Source organism: Vicugna pacos, chromosome 1, assembly GCF_048564905.1.
Source record: "Vicugna pacos chromosome 1, VicPac4, whole genome shotgun sequence".
NCBI lineage: Eukaryota > Metazoa > Chordata > Mammalia > Artiodactyla > Camelidae > Vicugna > Vicugna pacos.
The window spans coordinates 35,465,460-35,485,851 of record NC_132987.1 but is presented as its reverse complement, the minus strand read 5'-3'; the positions used below and the strand labels follow the sequence as shown (position 1 = coordinate 35,485,851).

At 41.2% G+C, this 20,392-nt stretch overlaps 1 protein-coding gene and 2 long non-coding RNA genes across 6 annotated transcripts in view; 2 read left to right on the top strand and 1 right to left on the bottom strand.

The window, feature by feature from the left end:
• The window catches only part of PPM1L (protein phosphatase, Mg2+/Mn2+ dependent 1L), a 261,588-nt gene that overhangs the window by 21,372 nt on the left and 219,824 nt on the right, over positions 1-20,392 (bottom strand). The window lies entirely within an intron of this gene.
• Positions 110-6,400, top strand: LOC140696177 (uncharacterized). Of its 2 annotated transcripts, XR_012072292.1 has the most exons (5): positions 114-188; positions 2,830-3,845; positions 4,803-5,199; positions 5,298-5,617; positions 6,309-6,400. It is a non-coding gene; the product is annotated as an uncharacterized lncRNA (long non-coding RNA). The 2 variants fall into 2 exon arrangements; XR_012072293.1 differs by lacking the exon at positions 2,830-3,845 and having other exon boundaries at positions 110-188.
• The window catches only part of LOC116281225 (uncharacterized), a 44,283-nt gene continuing 30,587 nt past the window's right edge, over positions 6,697-20,392 (top strand). The window contains exon 1 of the long non-coding RNA XR_012072308.1: positions 6,697-6,909. This is a non-coding gene — a long non-coding RNA (uncharacterized lncRNA). The remainder of the gene's footprint in view (positions 6,910-20,392) is intronic.

The window sequence follows — 20,392 nt, the reverse complement described above, 5'->3', positions numbered from 1 at the left end:
TAGGGCCCAGAAAGCGCCAGGTTTGTGACACCACACTTGTGTGACACTACCATGTGACATGATTAGATGCTGCTGCCCAGAAAGGGACAAGAGATGACCACAGAGGGCAGCAGGCACAGGCTGATTATGACACACTTCCTGCACAGGAAGCCTTGACCAGGGGAAGCCAGTCCCCCAGGCAGCAGGTGGTGAGTCTATTTTTGCTTTGGGCCATGGCTGAGTGGGTGCCACATTACAAGAAGTGAGGCTTATGGCGGGTAGGGGGCAGGGACAAAGGAGGAGGAGCCTCAGGATGCCAGAATCCCAAGTCACAAAGGGAAATGTCATTCACTAAAGAAGCAACAGTGGGCCAGGCACTCTACTTGCTGCTCACACATGCTTGATCTCGTTTAGTTTCACAAAAATCCTGCAAGTTTATTATGTTGTTATTATCATCATGATTATCATCATCATCATCCCTCCATTCTACAGATAGGGAACAAGAGGCTCACCAAGGTCTCACAGCTTCTGAGTAGAAGAGCTGGAATTTGAACCCAGGTCTGACACCATCAATCAGGCTTTAAAATTTTTTCTCTAAGAAAATGGCATCAGGAGGTTGGCAAGGAAGCAGTCAGTTTTGCCAGCAAATAGTTTTATTTAAGAATTCTTTAAAGTTTATATCTGCTTCCACTGAAGAGCAGTACAGGGCAATATACAAACCAGATATTCAAAGAAATCTTTCTGGTACATATAGTATATGGTGTATAGGTACAGTACACAAGTGATGTATCAAATACAAAAAAAAATTTTTTTTTAATTCATGGCTGAACTGGAAGATAAGTATGTGATTTTCTTGGAGGCTAGAAACAATACAGTGAAAAGCCCAAGGAGTGAGGAAGCAGAGCTTCTCAGTTTGGAAACACCATCAGACATACACCCTCTCCCGAGTCCCTGAGGCTAAGCCGCTTTGAAGGAAGGGGGCCCTGGGGTATTTAAGGATGTACTGTTTTCAGTGCATCAGAGAGAGGGTTGGATAGTTTTCTGAGTTTTCGAGGTAATATCAAATACTTCTTCCAATGACCCTGAATGATGTCATTAATTTTCATTTATCAAATAAGGCAACAGGCTCAGAGACTATGATTGGTGGCTGGTTTGCAATGAAACCAGACCTTAAGCTGCATTTCAGCTGCTCAGTCTAGGACTCCGGGCACCTCCCCAGAACTGGGGTATATTCCAGGATGCTAGCTTGAGCCTCTGTTGAATAAAACCTAAAGGCTCATGTTTTTCGAGTGTGCAAAGGAAGGCTTCCTTAGCAGTCAGAGGTCGAAGGGTTTAAATGGACTCTTAAGGCATCAGCTATCAGAACATAAAGGAGCTGGCCAGGTCGGTTAGGAACAAGATTCTATCATTAACTAGAGAACACTGGGTTCTAAGTAGGTCCCCTCTTGACCCCCAAGCTGTTTAACTTGTGTACTGCGGGAGGCATCTCTTGAACCGAAAAATAAGAACACTTCAAGGGGCACAACCTCCATTTACCTCAACACTACTCTCGGGATCGCTGGAAAGTCCTCCCTCTGGTTGAAGCTTCTCACAGCCCCACTGCCCTTTTGGGCCCACCCAACGTTGAACTGTCTTCTGAAGATATTTTTTTTTTCACTTGTGCCCACTCTGCTTTCCAGGCAAATGTAATGAAGTCAACCTCTGACTTGAATAGATAGCAAGGGTTTAAACATTAAGCATGATTCATGTAACCGAATTTTGTTTAGGGCTCCTCCAGGTGGAATGTTTCTACCTATCTTACTTCTGCGAGTTCCTGAATAAGCATAAAGTCTGTAGGAGCCTCACTCACACAGGGTTGGCTATGGCTTACAGACAGCACAACGCGGCCAGGCAACAGGGACCTGGGGATGGGAGGGCATCTCAGCATGGGGCTCCCGAGTTGGTCTGGCCTCAAACAGCCCCTGAAGGAGTTCTGAACCCCAGGGGGGCACTGTCTTGACTTGCTGGGTTTCTGCCACTCTGGCTGCAACAAGATTCTGGCTGAGTTTATAAATGATGCTTACCTAGTCTCTGAACCCCTCTGCTAGCCAGCCTGCAGGCTAAAATTATTCATTCATTTAGCAAGCTTTTAACAAGCGCTTTCTGCTAAGGCATTCTGATGTGAGCCAGGGGCTCAGGAAAAAAAAAGATGCAGTCCCTAAGTGAAGTCACAGTTTAATGGGGGTGTCAGAGGGAAGAAGATAGAAAAATGACTCTATTATGGTTGAAGTTGAGACAGGCAAGCCACCGAAACCCATCTACAATCATATGAGGAGCAGATATTTGAGCTGAGTTTTGCCTGATCAATTGGAATTAGCCAAAGTTGGTGGGGAGGGAGGCTTGGACTGGGTGTGCGTGGATGCTCTATGCTTGTGAGTGCAAGGGGTGCGGGGAGTTGAATAAATAAATGACTGAAAGGTTTTTTTTTTCTCTCTTCTATACTTGAGAAAGATTTTTGAAATATCCTTTTAATATGATGATGCCTAGGACATTTGATTTAACATGCGTCCAGATATGTCAAATCTCAATATGGAAATTAGTGACATTAAGAAATGTCAAAACTCTCAAACATCACTGAGTTGCAGATATGATTATGTAGACCCAGGAGCTATTTAAGAAAATCATGCTTAGGAAAAAAACATAGAGAAGCAAATTCCCAACCTGACTTTAGAATGTTCACAAATCATCCATATGGAATTTTCTGTGATTGCTTAATTAATAGTAAAGACTTTCACCATATGCTATAGTGCTCAATTTCAGCACTGTAGATAGTAAATTACTGTACTTAATTTTCTCTTGCTCTATTTTCAGTTCACATGTTTAACCTTATGGAGAATTAGGGAATGTATTCCTCTTGCTCACTTGCCAATTTAAACTAACATGGAATGGGAAATTCCCAGCCCTGAAGAACTTAAATTAAGAACACACGTCATGTCAGTCCCTTGGTACGATGGCTGAATGACACTCAGCTGAGGAGTTCTGAAAAAGGAGCATCTGAGCACTACTTACTAATTAAATCTCTGAAGCTGTGATTCAGAAACAATTCTAAAACTGAGCATTTTACTTCAAAATTTTGAATAAAAAATGCTGAACTGTCACTCCTTAAAAGAAATAACTTAATGTAAAGAAGAAAGTAAAGGTTATCCAGACATAGGATGTATTTCATTAAGCCCCAAGCAATCGGCCAGCCATCACTTTTCGAAGCATGATCATGAACTCTGGCAAATTCCTGCTGCCTGAGAAAGGGAACACAAAAGGAACAACTCACCTTAGACCCAAACCTGGTAGATTTATACTCAGTTTCCAAAGGGAGTGTATGTTGCTGGGGATCCAGAACCAGCTTTCTGGAAGTCAACTTTTAAAGATCCAAAGGCTTGCGGAAATCAGATTTTAGCATTTATATTGGAGAAGTTTATTGAATTCAGGCTCCATTTTGCTGAGCAGATGGGAAGCAGTTTTGTTCAGCGCTTTCTACTTGAATTTACCAAATGGTAGAAGTTATACATTATAATTTAAAATGCGAGGTACGAGCCTCATAAAATTCCAAGAGAAACCGAACCTTGGAAGTTTCAATGCTAAAATAGCTTCAGATGAAAAAAACCCATGCCCCCTCCTTACTGCTTCCTCACTCAGTCACCCTGCTTTCTAAGAGGGCAGAGCGCTGGATCACTTTTCCAGGAGAGTCCTCAGGGCTGTCTTTTAATTGGTGAAAGGCAATTCTAAAGAAAATGGAAGACTTTAACATGATTTTCAGGCTAATTACTGAAGAGGAGAGACTGGATTATAACACACACCAAGAAGATGCGTTTATAATAAAGAATAAAAAGGTATCGGGTTGGAATCAATTTTGCTTTTTAAAAGAAATATAAAACTCAACCATATTTACAGTCATATACAACCTAAACCAGCCCTCTGTTGTAAATTTACGTGAGGTGGTGTGACTTAGTCTCTTGCTGAAGGAATGGACACAAGAAAGTCACTTACATTCTCGGCAGGAAAAATGGGCTTGTCACATTTCTTTTTAGTCTTAAAATCATGGATCTCTGCTCTGAAAGCAGAATTAAATGCACGTGGAATGCCCTGACTGATGACCACAGTTGATAATGACTAGGCAAAGAGACGGAAGGTAACATGGAAAAAAAGAAAAAAAAAGGATAAACATGAAGAAATGCATACTCAGCATCACAAACTCCTCCAAGCTCTGCGATACTTAACCAGCACCTGGCTTAGCTCAGTCAAACTCTATGACTATCTCTGTAAAAGTCACCATTTACTGAAAGATAGTAATAGCTCATTTATTGAGCGCCTACTCAGTACCAAGCATTGTTCTAAGTGCTTTAAGTGTATTAATTCACATAGTCCTCACAGCACCTCTATTAATGATACTCTCATTATCCCCACCTTACAAATGGAGGAACTAAGACACAAAGAGGTTGAGTAACTTGCCCATGGTCACCTAGGGAAAAGATGGGACTTGAACTCAGGCACCCTGGATGGAAGGTTCACACTATTAACTTCACAAGGGCCTGATCTTCTGTACTTAAATATAAATCTTTAGTGTCCAGTTTGTCCCTGTATTACTGTTCCATACGTGCACTCATAATCAGCCATCCCCCAGAGGTGAACAACTTAGCAATAAAGACATGTCAAGTCAGGAAGTGTATCATATGAAGAGGATGGTCAGGGAGATCTCTATACGCCACCCCTGACTCAGATAATTAACACCGTCCCAAAAGTAGTTCTGTATTTAGGACTGATTGGATTCTCATTTTTCTCCTTCTTAGGAAACCTGAGTCCTAGCTTGATTCAGACTGATTGGTATACCACTTCCCTTTTATTTCTATGGTTTCTGGTGAAGAAAATAAAAGAGGACATCACAGGTACAGCCTATTAACCAGAGACAACCAAGAAATGCTGAAGTCAGCTGGTGGACTACCACGACCCTATCCGAGTATGTTAGACCATAAATCAAAAAGCACCACAAAAGAGACTAAAGTGTTCAGAACTGAAGGATGTCCTGAAGACAGCAAAATCATCTGTTAGGAGTGTCTTGGAACTGGGAAAATGGAACCATTTGTAGAGTCACTTTAACTCTGGTGTTCCTAGCAAGAATCGCCATTAATATCTATCCACGACATGGTTTTATTTACTTGGGAAATAAACCAATCATTCTGACACGAGGTAAGGTTTAGCCTTGTATGTCTCCCATTTGTGTCATTTAATCTTGCATCTCCTATTCTTTTTATTCATTCTTTCAGCAAATATTTCTCTATCAACAGCAATGAGAAGTATCTTGCCTTCCAATGATGAGCTACAACAGGCCCACTCTGCTTCTGAAGACAGTCAAAACCACTTTCTACAGACTTAAAAGCAACGCTTACTTCTCTCAGAATTAGCTCTTTCCTGTGTGGCCAAGGGGCCCTGTATCACACCAACCATAAATATTCTACACATGTGACATCAAGTTTGAGAACTTCCTGTATTGCCTTTAGTTTACGTTACAAGCAGAAGCAAGCTCAGGCAAAACTGAGATGGCCTGATTTTTGTCTCAAAGGATCTCATCCTCTCGCTCCTCCCAGGGGTTGGCGGTGCGGCTGGGGTGAGGGCCCTAACCACATCCCCCAGCACCCAACACTTAAAGGTTTTTCTCTCCTGAGGCACCCTGCTCGGGTCTCTTTCTCACAAGCAATGCTCCAAGCCTCCAAAACCTCCCATTTTCCTACCCCTTCCCTCACCACCCCAACCCCCTCATCGGGATTTCTATTACTTTGGTTTGAGGATCCTAGGTGTTCGAGGAACACTGAATTAACAGAAACCTGGTTTACTAACACAAGGTCAGCAATCTGCAATGGCAGCAGTTCAGGGATTGTCATATGCTAGTAGGAGATGTGTATTTGAACAAGGAAACTTTTTCTTTTTCAAAGTATATCAGGTAGGTGATGACTAACTCCATTTATGTGTAAGGACAGCCCTTATAATAATAAAATTTTGAGTCATTTGGATGTTCACAAATTGCTCGGGGGTGGAACAATGAACCAAAGTGAGAGCAGGAACTCTTTGAAATACTAGAACACCCAGTCCAACAGGATAGAATGTAGAAATTTCATTGCTGCCACTTATGGGGAAAGGGACTGGCCCACTTGAACCATTTGGAAAAGTACTTTTAAAAATTGGCCTCCTGTGTTGAAGCCCTACAATAAAATGGGCTGGGGGAAGACGGGAGGGAGAAGGGAGACAAGGAGAAAAGGCCACTTCTGTTAGACTTTGCTCTCTTCCCCATCTCTGCCTAGGCAGAGGAAGATGCTACTGATGTGCCTGGCTGCCCCATTTCACACTCTGTGGCGCCTAGAGAAAAGCTGTTTGGGATTCACCCGCACCATCAGCAGGTGAGCTAAACTGGCTGAACCCGCATCACAGAGCGTTGCTGTTGCTGCCTCAGGATGCAGAACACGTGGATGCCATCAACAAAAACAAGGAAGAGCTGTTCTGCCAGCCTGTGATGGAAAGGACACGAGCTTTAGATCAGACAGCCTGGCTTCACAGTCCGGCTAAATGCCCCCAGGCAAATGAACCAAGCTCTCTCGTTTTCAGCAATACATAGCAAGGTCTAAGAAATCACCTGGCACATAGTCAGTACTCAGTGGTTGTTTGTTCCCTGTGGCTTTCTTTCCCGGTCACTACAAGGTCATCCTAACCCCTACGCTTGGCTTGCACCTGTGGTATCTTCCTGAACTTTCTGCCTTAACTGCGCCTGACCTTTGCCTAATCAGACAGATAAAGGACATCTGATTACTTCTTGGTGCTTCTCAGGAATACAAGCTTCTTACCTCCCTGAATTTCTGCCGGAAGGGACCCTAGCGGTCATCTAGCCTGCGGTTACAGCTTATCAAGGTACTGAAACTGAATGGGGTGAAGCATTTTGGGTCTCCACTTCAGGAGGGAGGCTAGGCAGAGGTATTTAGATAATCTTGCCTAAGATTAGAACAGTTCTTTTACTTAGAAGTCTTGTCTGACACCTCATTCTTTTTCTAAGTTCTGGTGGATTACACTAAAGGAGTGACCTCAGGAAACTTTTCTTTTTGGCTCAAGGAATGCTGTTTCTATAGCCTGTGTTGTGATTAGAATATAGTAAGTATGTTAGGGACCGCCTTTCTTTTGTTTCATGTAACTTAGGATTTTGATATACAGATGCTGTTTATGGGGAAGGACATATATTAGCTTTGAAAAACACATTTGGAAGCAAAAATATTGGAAGCCTGGGCCCATCCAGAAGTCTGACCCTAACTGTGGTCCTCTAAATACCCCAATTCCCACTTTGGTATCTCTTGATAATCGATGTGACTGTAACAGGGACAGGCGGTGCTGGCTGACTGGGAAATGGGGGAGGTTATTGTAAAATGGAAACCAGGAGAGTCGCAAGGTTGTGTCTGAGACAGGCATGGAACAGCTCATAGCGTGCACCCATGGTATCGGCGGGCATGAGGTCAGTTTCCCAAGCCTCCAAGGGCTAGCTTGGGCCAGGCTTTCCTCTGTGGTTTCCCAGGACCTCAGGGAGGCCACAAGGTGGCCGGGGGTACTGACACCAGGAATATAATCAAGCACACCCTTCTATCACAGCCACTGAGGCAGAGAGGTTTAAGGCTCACTCTTTTGGTTTCTCTTGTCAGTATTTCCCTATAGCCTAGGGAGGGGGAAGTTCCCCGGGGTGTGTTAGTGGAGGGGAGATGGTTCCCACAAAGTGGTATGTATAAAAAGGAGCTCCTGGAGGTAGTGATAAACAGCAAAGTCAAGAGAAAATGGTAATACGTTAAAATTCTCTTTCTAAGCTAAGACAAATGTACTCTTAGAGATTATTTTGAAGCGTCTATTATACTTTCAAGATCCTTTTGACGTTAATAGTGGAAACTAAAACTGTCCTGCCTTCGTGTAGCTTTCTTAAAGTTTAAAAGTGCTTTCATGTACCTTTATTTATTTGAATTTTATGACAACCTTATAAGGCATGCGGCCTGACTGTACAATTCCGTTTTGGCATCATTAATGGAAATAATGGAGCTCTGGAGTGAGATGGGCAGGGGTTTCAAATCATAGCTCCTACTTACTAGTGGGCTGACCCTGGCAAGTTAAGAGCCGTCTGAAACTCAGCTTCCTCAGTCACTCACTGAGCTGGCTCTTTGCTGTTACTGCCTCAAGGGTGCTCCACAGGACAGGATGAGAGAACCTCTCTGGAATGTTGGCCAGGAGGAACACTCAATAAGTGCTATGTCCTTCGTGTGAGACTTCAAACCCACACCTGCCCTTTCACCTAGCAGCTGCCGTTACCCTATTTAGTGAGGTTTTTGTTTGCATGTGTGCTGGCTCTGACACTGGAACTGAGACGAGAAAATAGGCAAACGATCACTGTAAGTGCTAACTGGCACTGGGAGTGTAACACAAAACCACAAGTGTACTGAATGTGATGAATGAGGCTTCTTAGTACAGCTGACCTCCCTGAATCCACACCAGCCAGAATTCATCAAGGTTACTGCTATTACATGGAGTTGCATGTTAAGAGTACATTACTGCATCAATTAAAACTTGATAGGGCATGCACACTGACCTTTGTCAGCATCCTGGTAATTTTTTATTAATGACCGCCTCAGGCTTAGGGTACCTCTCCTACCATTCTGCCATCTGGGAGGGCCTTTCTGTCTTGGGTGTCAGGTACCCGTTTACTCACCTGGGAGGGGTAGCAGGAAGAGGGACGGTTATCAGTTCTGCTTTGCAGTATGGCTGGGACACTTAGTAATAGCGGATGCTAATCCAGCCCCACTTTGCACCAACCTTGAGCTGATTTTCTCCTGGATTTCCAAGACCCTTCTCTTTCCCTTTTTCTCCTTTATCTCTGCTCAGTGTTTTTGTCCTGTCTACTCTGCGGCAATTTCTTCCTCCACCTGTTGCCCAGGAGTCTGTCCTCAGTCCCCTCCCTTGTCTTCTGCTCTACTTAGCTGGGATCCTCTTGGCCACAACCACATCTTCAGCCACCCCTGGCTGTATCCTTCTGTCTGCCAAACCTGTATTTCCCAGCCTACCAGGACTCTGCATTCGGGTTTTCCTATAGGGAATTCAAAGTTTTTAAAAAATTAATAAATTTTTTAAATTAAAATTTATTATGCTTTAAACTTGCTTCCTCATTCATTTAGCCTGAATCAGAGAATGGCAGCATTAGTCCAAATCCAACATTAACACCTCCCCCTGTGCCCACAGCTAATTTCCTAGTAAGACTTGCTAATTCTATCACTTAACTATCCCTGAAATTCCCTCTTTCCTCTGGGCACTTTCCGATTAGGAGGAGAAGAGCATAGAGGTTAAAAGCATCCGCTTTGGGTCAGATTCCTAGGGTTACTGCTTAATAGCAAGGCCCTTAGCCTTTCTGAGCCTTGGTTTCTCCATCTGTAAAATAGGGATAACACCTGACTTGTTGTTGAAACCAGTTAATGTTTGGTTCATAGGCCATGAGGAGCCCTCTGTATGGTTATGTTTTATTCAGTTTCTTATTTCTTCTCAGCTGGACCCGTGCTTTGACTTGACTGCACATAAGATTCACCTGGAGGGCTTGCCAAACGCTAGATTGCTGGGCCCCATCCCAGGAAATCAGCATTTCTAACAAGTTCCCAGGTGATCCTGACTCTGCTGCTCAGGGGCCCACACCTTAACTAAAGAAAGGTGTCTCAGCCTGTAATCTCCCCACTCCAGCCCCACCTCCACCCCATACACTGTCCCCAGTGCTGTCACCGCCCGTCTTTTCAAAACATTATCTAATCTTGATATAAAAACTGCTCAAACTTCCTAGTAATCACTAAGCACCTTCTACATGCTCAGGCAGAGCTCTAAATGCTTAACATGAATGAACTTAAAGCTGAGAACAGCTTGTAAGACAGATATTATCTCCACTGTATAGATGAGGAAACTGAAGCACGAGAGCTTAAGGAACGTGTCTACGGTTACAAAAGGTAGTAAGTTTCAGAGCCAGAACTGGATGCTAGATTCCAGCCCTTGGCGAGGCCAGGATCTTCACAGCTGTACTCACTGCCCTTCTGCCCTGACATTTCCTCGTCTTAAGATCCTCCAAAAAGCAACAGTCTACAGGATTTAAACCCATCGCTTTGCATGGCTGTGGGATTCCCAAGCCTCCTTCACTTCTACTACCTTGTTCCCTGACCTCTAGCCATTACAAACTGGTTTGTCAAGTACAATTTCCCTGCATGAAGCACCTCCTACCAACTCCTATTCATTCCTTCTAAAACTCGGCTAAGACTTCTTTCTTTTGAGAAGTCTTCCCAGCTCTTTCCTACCAACTGTGGATTAAAGGCCTCCTTTTGCAGACATTCCCCTAGTACCTAGCACTTGGCTCTCCTGAAGCTAGTCCATGCACACTTGCTTACTTGCTGGGCCCTTCAAACAGTGAGCACCCAGTTCAGGGCAGTGCAGACTCTTGTCGGTGCACCTAGAAGATAGTTAAAGACCATCTGTGAATGAGTGAACGTAAACCTCATCCAGTGGCACTTTCAAGCCCTCTCCTCTTCCTGCCTTCCCTGCGTCCCTTCCTTGGGTTCCCTCAGGCCTGTGTGCAGAACCAGTCTTGATTCTGTTTCTTTAAAAAAGATTTTATTTATGTTGTTGAGTATTTCCCTCAAGGATAAAATGTAACAAATATCCGTATACTTATCACACAGCTTTTTAAAAAATTGAAATAGTTGATTTACGATAATGTGTTAGATCCAGTTATATATCTATATATTTAGATTATATTCCATTTTATAGGTTATTACAAGACACTGAATATAGTTCCCTGTGCTACACGGTAAATCTTTATTGCTTATCTCTTATTTACAGTAGTTTGTATCTGTTAATCTCCTAAACCTAATTTATATCCCTGCCTACTGCTTTCCTCTTTGGTAACCATAAGCTTGTTTTTTATGTCTGTGAATCTCTTTCTGCTTTGAATATAGATTCATTTGTATTTAGATTCCACATGTAAGTGATATTGTATGATATTTGTCTTTCTATGTCTGACTTACTTCACTTAGTATGATAATCTCTGGGTCCAGCCGTGTTGCTGCAAATGGTATTTCCTCCTTTTGATGGCTGAGTAATACTTCATTGTGTGTATGTATATGTATACATATGCCACATCTTCTGAAGCCAATCATCTGTCGATGGGCACTTGGGTTGTTTATGCATCTTGGCTATTATAAATAGAGCTGCTATAGACATTGGGGTGCATGTATCTTTTCAAATTAGTTTTCATCTTTTGGGGATATATTCCTAGGATTAGGGTTGCTAGATCATACGGTAGCTCTATTTTTAGTTTTTAAGGAATCTCCATACTGTTTTCCATAGTCACTGCACCAATTTACATTCCCACCAACAAGATAGGAGTGTTCCCGTTTCCCCACACTCTCTCTAGCATTTATTATTTGTAGGCCTTTTGATGATAGTGATTCTGACAAGTGTGAGATGATATATCATTGGGGTTTTGATTTGCATTTCTCTAATAATTAGCAATGTTGAGCATCTTTTCATGTGACTGATGGCCACCTGTATGTCCTTTTTGGAGAAATGCCTATTTAGGTCTTCTGCCCATTTTTTTTTATTGTGTTCATTGTTTTTTGATAGAGTTGTATGAGCTGTTTGTATATTTTGTATATTAACCCCTTGTTGGTCACATTGTCTGCTAATCTTTTCTCCTTTTGTGTAGGTTGTCTTTTCATTTTGTTGCTGGTTCCCTTTGCTGTGCAAAAGCTTTTAAGTTTGATTAGGTCCCATTTATTTTTGCTTCTCTTGCTTTTGATTGGGAAACTGATCCAAGAAAATACTGCTACAATTTGTGTCCAATAATGTTTTGGCTATGTTCTCTCTGGGGAGTTTTAAGATGCCATGTCTTATATTTAGGTGTTTAGGCCATTTTAGGGTGATTTTTGTATATGGTGTGAGGGAGTGTTCTGTTTTCATTATTTACATGTAGCTGCCCAGCCTTTCCAACACCACAGGTCGGAGAACCTGTCTTCTTTCCATATTCTTGCCTCCTCTGTCTAGATTAATTGACCATAGGTGTGTAGGTTTATTTCTGGGCTCTCTGTTCTGTTCCATTGACCTATATGTCTGCTTTTGTGCCACTACTAGGCCATTTTGATTACTGTTGCTCTGTAGTATTGGCTGAAGTCTGGAAGGATTATGCCTCCAGCTTTGTTCGTTTTCCTCAGGATTGGTTTGGCAATGTAAATATAAAACAGCTGATTTCTCCTCAGAAACCACGGGAGTCAGAATGATCTTCAAAGAGATTTATATCATATTCAACTGACTGTTAGGATAAACAAACCCCACGCTTTGGAAAGAAAACACAAAAGGTATCACCAATGGCCTGGCTCAGATTTACAGGGAAATGCAGACCAAACCTGCTTCCTCCACTATGTGCTTTCCTTCTACATAATGACTCATGCATCAGTTTAAAAGAACCTCGTCATTTCTGAACCGCAATGGAGTGATTTAAACAGAGAAATCGACCTTGACTGAAACCCAAGATTTTCTTTGTATAGGATGCTAATGAGTGTGTATGAGAAACTGGAGAGAGTGGGTGTGTGGCAACGGGCAAGGAAGGGATTCCAGCATAATTAGCGTCTTCTCTCTCCCGGTCTCTAGCTGCTTGTCCAGGAGCAGAGATTACCATGTGGTAATTTGTCTCCACCGTTAACACTGGGCTCCTTAAAGAAAAAGTATATTTCTTTACTTTTGTCAGCATGAGACATAGCACAGCTGCAATTCAAAAAATGTTCCTGAAGGAAAGGAAGAAAGGGAAATGCAGGAAAAAAAGGAAGGAAGGAAGCTGGACTTGTCTTGCCTGATGACCAGTGTTACAGTGTTGGCAGCCCGTCCCTGGCATGTAATGAGGGTTAGGGAGATGGGGAGGAAGGGCTGTCTGAAGTACAGGCTTTAAACTGTGGCACTCTTTATTTTTCCTCAATGAAAAAGGATGTCTACTCTGGCTTGGACCCAGAAACTGATAACTCTATGGAAATGTGAGGAAAGGATAGGGGAAAAAAAAAGGCTGAAAAAGGCTGGCAGCCCAGGCTTTGCAGCAGTTAAGAGACAGTAATAAGGGTGTAGTTATTTTCCTTTTCTGTGTAACAACTTACTGCAAATTCAGCAGCTTAAAACAACACAAATGTATTATTGCACAATCTATTTGGGTCCCAGGAGTCTAAGCACAGCTCCACTGGGTCCTCTGCTCAGTCTCCCAAGGGTGAAGCCAAGGTATCAGCAGAGCTGTGGTTCTCATCAGGACCTTGGTGTCCTCTCCAGACTCATTCAGGTTGTTGGCAGAATCCAGTTCCTTGAAGTTGTAGGACTAAGGTTCTCATTTCTTGCTGGCTGTTGGCAGGGAGTCCCTCTCAGCTCCTACTGGTCACCCTTAGTTCCTACCTACAATAGAGTCTTACAATCGGGCAGCTTCAAAGCCAGCAGTAGTCATCTTACGTACTATCACCCTGGGAAGACTGCCCCATCCGCTTGCTCATAGAACATGACCCAATAAGGGAGTCACAAGCCCCACACGTTCACAGGTGCCTCCACATTCAAGGGGAGGGAATCATACAGGGTCTGTATGCCAGGGGCTAGAATCTTGGGACCATCTGAGAGTTCCGACTACCACAGGAGGTTCTCGCAAGTGCCAAAAGGGGCCTGGCTCATTCATCACTTTAAAAGAAAAAAGTAACAGATTTTCCCCTTGTGGTTGTTGCAGATTTTTTTAATTAAAAAAAAAGTTTAATACAATTTTTAAAGGTTACATTCCACTTATAGTTATTGCAAAATATTGGCTATATTCCCAATGTTGTATCATACATCCCTGTAGCCTAACACCCAACAGTTTGCACCCTGTACTCCCCTACATTCCCCTCCCCACAAATTCTACCCTACCTCTACATTCGCCTCCCCCTAAATTCCAACCCCCCTGCCCTCCCCACCGGTAACCACTAGTTTGTTCTCTATGCCTGTTAGTCATTAAAGAGTATTTCCCGTCTTGTGGACCAGGAATCCACCAACTTCTTTATAGAAGAATTCCAGGTAAATAAGACACCAGAATGATGGGACTATGGGTAGTTGCCTGGAGGTTGTGGTGCTTGAAACTCCTCTCTCCACACCAATAAAAGAAAGTCCTTTTCTTTTTCTTACCAAGAATACTCAGATCTAACAAAAACACCCATTAAGCATCACAGCAGCAAAAGGCAATCTAAACATCATAGCAAACCAGTACAGTGTGGGGGTTACAGCTAAGGCTGCATGCCAGAGTGACTGGGAAGTCTTTCTTATGCCCTTCTCTGACCTCATCGTGCGCCCTCCCCCCCTGAAGTTGGTGTTAATGATTGCTTTGCTTTTCATTAGTTTAATCATACATGGCTGGCTTTCTAAGCAATGTTTAGTTTTGTCCATTTTTTATTGATGTATAGTTGATTTACAATGTTGTGTTGGTTTCTGGTGTCCAGCATAGTGATTCAATTGTACATATATATTCCTTTTCATATTCGTTATCATTATGGGCCATTACAAGGTATTGAATTTAGTTCCCTGTGTTATACCATAGGACTTTGTTGTTTATCTATTTTATATATCTGTCATGTTTTAATGTTATAAAAATAGAATCTGTAAGTATTTTTGTTCAAACTGCTTTTTTTCATCTAATATTCTTGAAATTTATCTGTGTTGACATATGTAGCTGTAATCCATTCATTTTCACTGGTGTATAGCATTCCCTTCTTTTTATATACTGTGTTTTATTTATCCATTTTCCTGGTGATGAATCTTTGTTTCCAGCCTTTTTTCTGATTATGAGTAAGTGACTACAAATATTCTTGCACATGTTTTCTCACACAGTATATACATTTCTCTAAGAAATAAACCTAGGGATGGATCTGTTGGGTCATGGCATGTGCAGTTTCAACTTTGCTAGATAGTGCCAAATTGTTCTCCAGATTGCTTCCACCAAATCACATGTCCAACTGCAGACCTCTTATTGCTCCACATCTTAAGCAACATTTTATATTGCTGACTCCCTAATTTTTGCTAATCTGTTGTGCATAAAATGGTATCTCATGGTGGTTTTAATTTGCATTTGTTTGATTAGTAATGAAGTTGAGCATCTTTGAAAGAGATATTTCTATTTCCTCTTCTCTGAAATGCCTGGCAAGGTTAAAATCAGGTTCCCCAATCAGCTTTATCAAAATTAAGCTGTTATTCTGATTGCTACTTGACTGCCTCCTTTGTTTTATTTCTCAGTTGCTTATAAACTTTAGAAGGAAAAAAAGAGTGTTTTAGTTGCCCCATTGAAGAAATTAAATAATGAACAAATTGGACTACATAAGAGCTCAGGACTTACGTGCATATGCAAATATTTTGAAGTGCCAGAATATATCAGAGTATAAACCTGAGTTATGAGGTAGCTGTTTTTTCTAGATTGACCACAATGTTTTACAGAGAGCTTGACTTAAAATGTTAGAGGTTAAGGCCAACTTGCCTTATGATATATTATCTTATTAATGTGCTATTGTAATCTTAGTGGGCATATATCATGCAATAGATGCTCAGCAAATATGAGCAGGCTGATTGATGATATAGCAGTGGCAAATAATATAAACCTCAAATTTATTTATTTGTGAATTTGTTCTATAAAAAACTCTTAACAATAAATGGTGTTTTGATTCTATTTTACTTCTGAATTAATTTCCACATTTGGAATATTTAAAACCTAGCTATTGACCTCACCAAAAAGTATGTAGAACTTATATTCAGTAGTTCAAAAAAAAAAAAAAACCCAACAATGTCTGAATTTGGATTGAGCTTTTCAGCATCTACACATAGTTGATTATCAATTTTAGATAATACTAAATTCATCAAATAACCTTCTTCTATACACCAGTGTTTCCCAAAATGGTTTCCATGGAGTACCAATTCAGCTTTATGTAAATAGGGGTTATTCACTAAAAAGTTCATGGTTTAGTAAGTTTGGGAAATACCAAGTTATTGAAGTTAAAACAGTTAAATTATCAGTCTTTTAGAGCCTTTAATGTAGTGCCAAATGGTGGATCCCAAGAAGAAACATGGTGCTCAACATACCCAAAACGTTCTTCCTAGAATATGTGGGTCCCAAGGAATTACATTGGAAAATGTGTAGCTCTACTTTGATTCTTTTGTCATCAGATTTCCATAGTAATAAGATTTTTGGTTAAATTTTTTTCTATTAAGTTAAATTTTTATCTTTTAAAAATTAATTTTTTTGGTGGGGATAATTAGGTTTGTTTATTTTCAACTGAGATACTGGGGATTGAACCCAGGACCTTGTGCATGCTAAGCACGCACTCTACCACTGAGCTATACCCTACCCCCATTAAGTTATATTTTTAAAGAAATATTATTCTTGTATTTAAATTTTATATCAGTTTTATAGTAATGGGAAGTGTGTAATAAATATTTACACTACAAGAAAAATATTCACACTCCTGAAACTACCAACTTCCTTTATAAAAAGATATGATTCAAGTTCATTAAAATGCAAGTTAAATCTAATCCTAAACTAATTACATACTCTGTCATCAGCTGTTTGACATTTTACATAATATGGTATCTGAAATCCAAATTAAAAAAAAAAAACCCAAAGCAGTAATATTGGAATTTCATTTATAAAAATATCTATATTATCTTTTCAAGCCAATAAAAAAATGAGAGAAGCCATAGAAACCACTTGATATTATTACTGTTGAAGAAACAGAATACATTTGAAGACTTCTACTTGAAAAATGCTTGTTTAGAGTCAATTTATTTTAAATTGAAATCAATTGAAAAATTGATTCGTCATTGTCTTTTACATGTAAATGCAAATCCTGTATTTGTGATCTGCCAGGGAGCATTTTTCTACAAAGACAACCCTTCCTGCTGCAGAGCACGGGGTTGCCAGCACTTAAGACACAAGGCGGCAAACACACACACAGTCTGCATGTAAACGTCATCTGGTTTGTAATCTGCTCAGTTTATCTTTTAAGATTAATAGCTGAATTAAATAATGCCAAGGTATATGCCCCATTTACTTACATAAAGACAGGCTGGCACCTTTGTACCAAAGAAAATGAGACGTGGCAAAGGATTTAAATGAGCTAATTAACCCTCTCTTTTTGACCACTGAAATGTTTTCAACTTCCCACGACAATCCTGAGCTTAGTAAAACTGTAACACAGTAGGTGTAACGGGCACTTTTGAGGTTGGCATTTACTTATGAGGATGGAACCCAGTGGACTTGCAATAATACACCAAAATGTAGGCAGTCCATTAAACTATGTGCTGGAACCTTGAAGGTCTTTGGAGAATAGGAATTGGTGAAGGAATGAAAATACTACTGAAGAGCATTTCATTCCGGCATAATCAGCTGACTTAAGATGCTTAGACTCCATAATTGGGCTAAAAAGAAAATTGTGACGATATCTAATCTCAAACTCCTCAGAGTTCTGACAGTTTGCCGTTTATTGTATTGTGACATTCCCCTTTCCCTTTAATTTTCACCATGGCATTGATTCAAATATTCTTTAACTTGAGATCATTTAAGGGGAGTTTTACCATGTTCCTTAAGCTAGCTGGACACACCCCCAACTCCCTCTAAGGTGTCATGTGCAAGAAGAAGGCTATGAATCACCTCTATTCACAGTACTATTTTAAAAATAATATTCCATAAGTCTATGCATTTCCAGCTAGAAATGCCAGCTGAAACATTTTAAACTGGTTCTTTCATGATCTGGCAAGACAAGCATAAAAAGAAAAAAAGAATTGTTTGGTTCAGATAGAATTCAAAACATCATCTTCTAAGAAACTGGGAAACAGACCCTTCTCCAAACGAAGACCCAATCCATGAGCATGTGCTATTTACTTAAAGATTCATCCATTGGTTAACTTTTCAGAAAGTTTTCAAATCAAGGACATATTTTCATAAGCAGAGCCCACTCTGATTAAAACTGAGAATAGCAAAGCTGCTCTCAACAAACTTCCTGTTCCCTAACCTGGTGTCCCATCACTGTGTCCTCCATGGTCAACCTTTTCTCTCTCTCTTATCAAAACCTACTTGTACTATGTGTTACTTCTCTGACAGGGACATGAAATAGTTTCCTACAAGAAGCAGTTGCTTATGTGTTTCCTAAGCCCTATTTAGAACTGCCCATGAGACAGTACAACCTGGATGCCCTGTGAGCACCTGAAACCCAAATTAACATCTCTCTCCATCTATCCCCTCATGCAACCTGTTCCTACTTCAGAGCTCTGTAGCTTGGTTAGGGCATCATCATCCACCCATGTGCCTCATTTAGAAATCTGAGAGACCATTTATTACCCTGTAGTAGAATTATTTCTTTACATACTGTTTCATCCACAAGGCTGTTAGTTCTTTAGGGGAGTATGATGAGTCTCTCCCAGAGTACAGCACCACACAACACTGCCTAAGTGAATAAATGCTTGTTGATGGAGATCATAGTCAAATGCATTTAACTGAGACTACATTCACATATATATGTATATATACACACATACATATTTGCTGCCTACAGTGCTCCCAGTCAAAGGAATTGCAGTGTTGGGAAAGCTTCCATAACTGGTTATCCACTTTGCACAAAATCTTCATAAGTGAGTAGAAACAGCTAATTCCAAAGTGTCAGGAGGCTGGATGGCATGGGTGATAGAGTCACATCTGGTCGACCTGGCCAACCATGAAGTTAACCACAAGGCTGTTCTCAGGAACACTCAGGCCACATCTCTCCTTTCCACAGGATTCACCAAAGACTGGACATTCTGGGCACCCCCTCCTTCCATGTGGGGATATATATTCACAAGGCCATGCAAATAAAAATCAAACACTGGGCTCCGGTTGGCTGTGCATAACTCACAATGCCCATCTATTATAATGAATAATAGTGGCACTCAAGCTCTGTGCAGGGCAGCATTTGGCTTGAAGTCTGCCTGCACACACTGAGCAGGTTTTAATTAGCCAGCCCAAACAGCAGCTAGCTTGGTAAACTGATTCTTGCTGAAGAAAAAAAAGCAAACCAATAAGAGAATGACTGAATTCGGTTGGACAAAAGAATCAGATCAAAATATTGACTCTGACATGAAACAGAAGGGCCCAGACCTGGCTCAGCTGCGTGCCACAAGAAAGCCTTTGTCTGGAGACAGGTCTCAGGTGGTAGGTTTTGGAACTAACTCGGGGGATTTAATTAGGGGTTGTAGCTGAAGGATATAAATAATGATCAGTTTAGAGATGCCGCTCACATCTTCTAATCAGCGTCAGCATTCACAGAGCACATCTGCCGGAAAATCCCCTTTAGGGTTTCCGATCACACCTGAAAAATGATTTTTATTATGACTGCATTATCTCCAGGCCTCGGCACGGAGGTTTAGGAAGAACTTGCGCCCATCAGTGGCACAACCATATTTCAGTCCACTGCTGATTTCACTGAGGTACCCTGTAAACACCTACTTAGCTCTCCAGTTGGTTTGGAAGCACTAAAGCCAAAGAAGGATCAGCAGCATTGTCTCAAAGAGGAGACGGGGTCTGCAGTGGGATTCTGGAGTCAAACTGCCAAAATTTGGAAAGTAGAACCCAGTAGAGTGCAGGATTGTACTATAATGCTTTTGGTGTGTGTGTTGGGGATGTGTGTCAAGAATCCACTAACAATCTTCCCCATTCACTCCTCCTTTGCTCCTATACCAACTATCTTCCACACACCACACACGTGGACTCACTGCTCCTTGATTTACAACTGTGATCCTTCCCCAGGAAGCAGCTCTCTTCTTTGCCAGCTCCTCATGTATGGAAGTGGAGTTGCCAGCATACAGCACCAGAGAAACTTGAGAATACTTACTTTGCACCAAAAGTGGTAGAATTTGGTTTCTTGGAGGCAGTACATTGTAACTCCCCAAACATCCCGAGCCAGAAGATGAAGGCAAGGAGATATATCTGAACAGTGAGTGTTTATCCTACTTTCTACTACTATTAAAAATCTTGGCTTGGAAAAAGAAAGTGATGATGTTTGGCTTTATGAGCTGATACCATCAATTTCTTGTTCCTTAAATTTGAGAATCTGGAGCACAAAAACAATGTGAATATTTAGCATTTGGGGGCTGATGTTAGAAACAATTACTTCTGTTAAGTGACACACTGAATTCGAATATCTTCTGTCATGTACTTTTAGGGAAAGATAAATCCTGGCAAACATTGCTTCCTGTGCTTAACTAAAAAGGCATAGCAAGCCAAAATGTTTGCTTTTAAAGTACAAAGGATCAGTAGGACATATAGCTTGCAGCTGGTTTT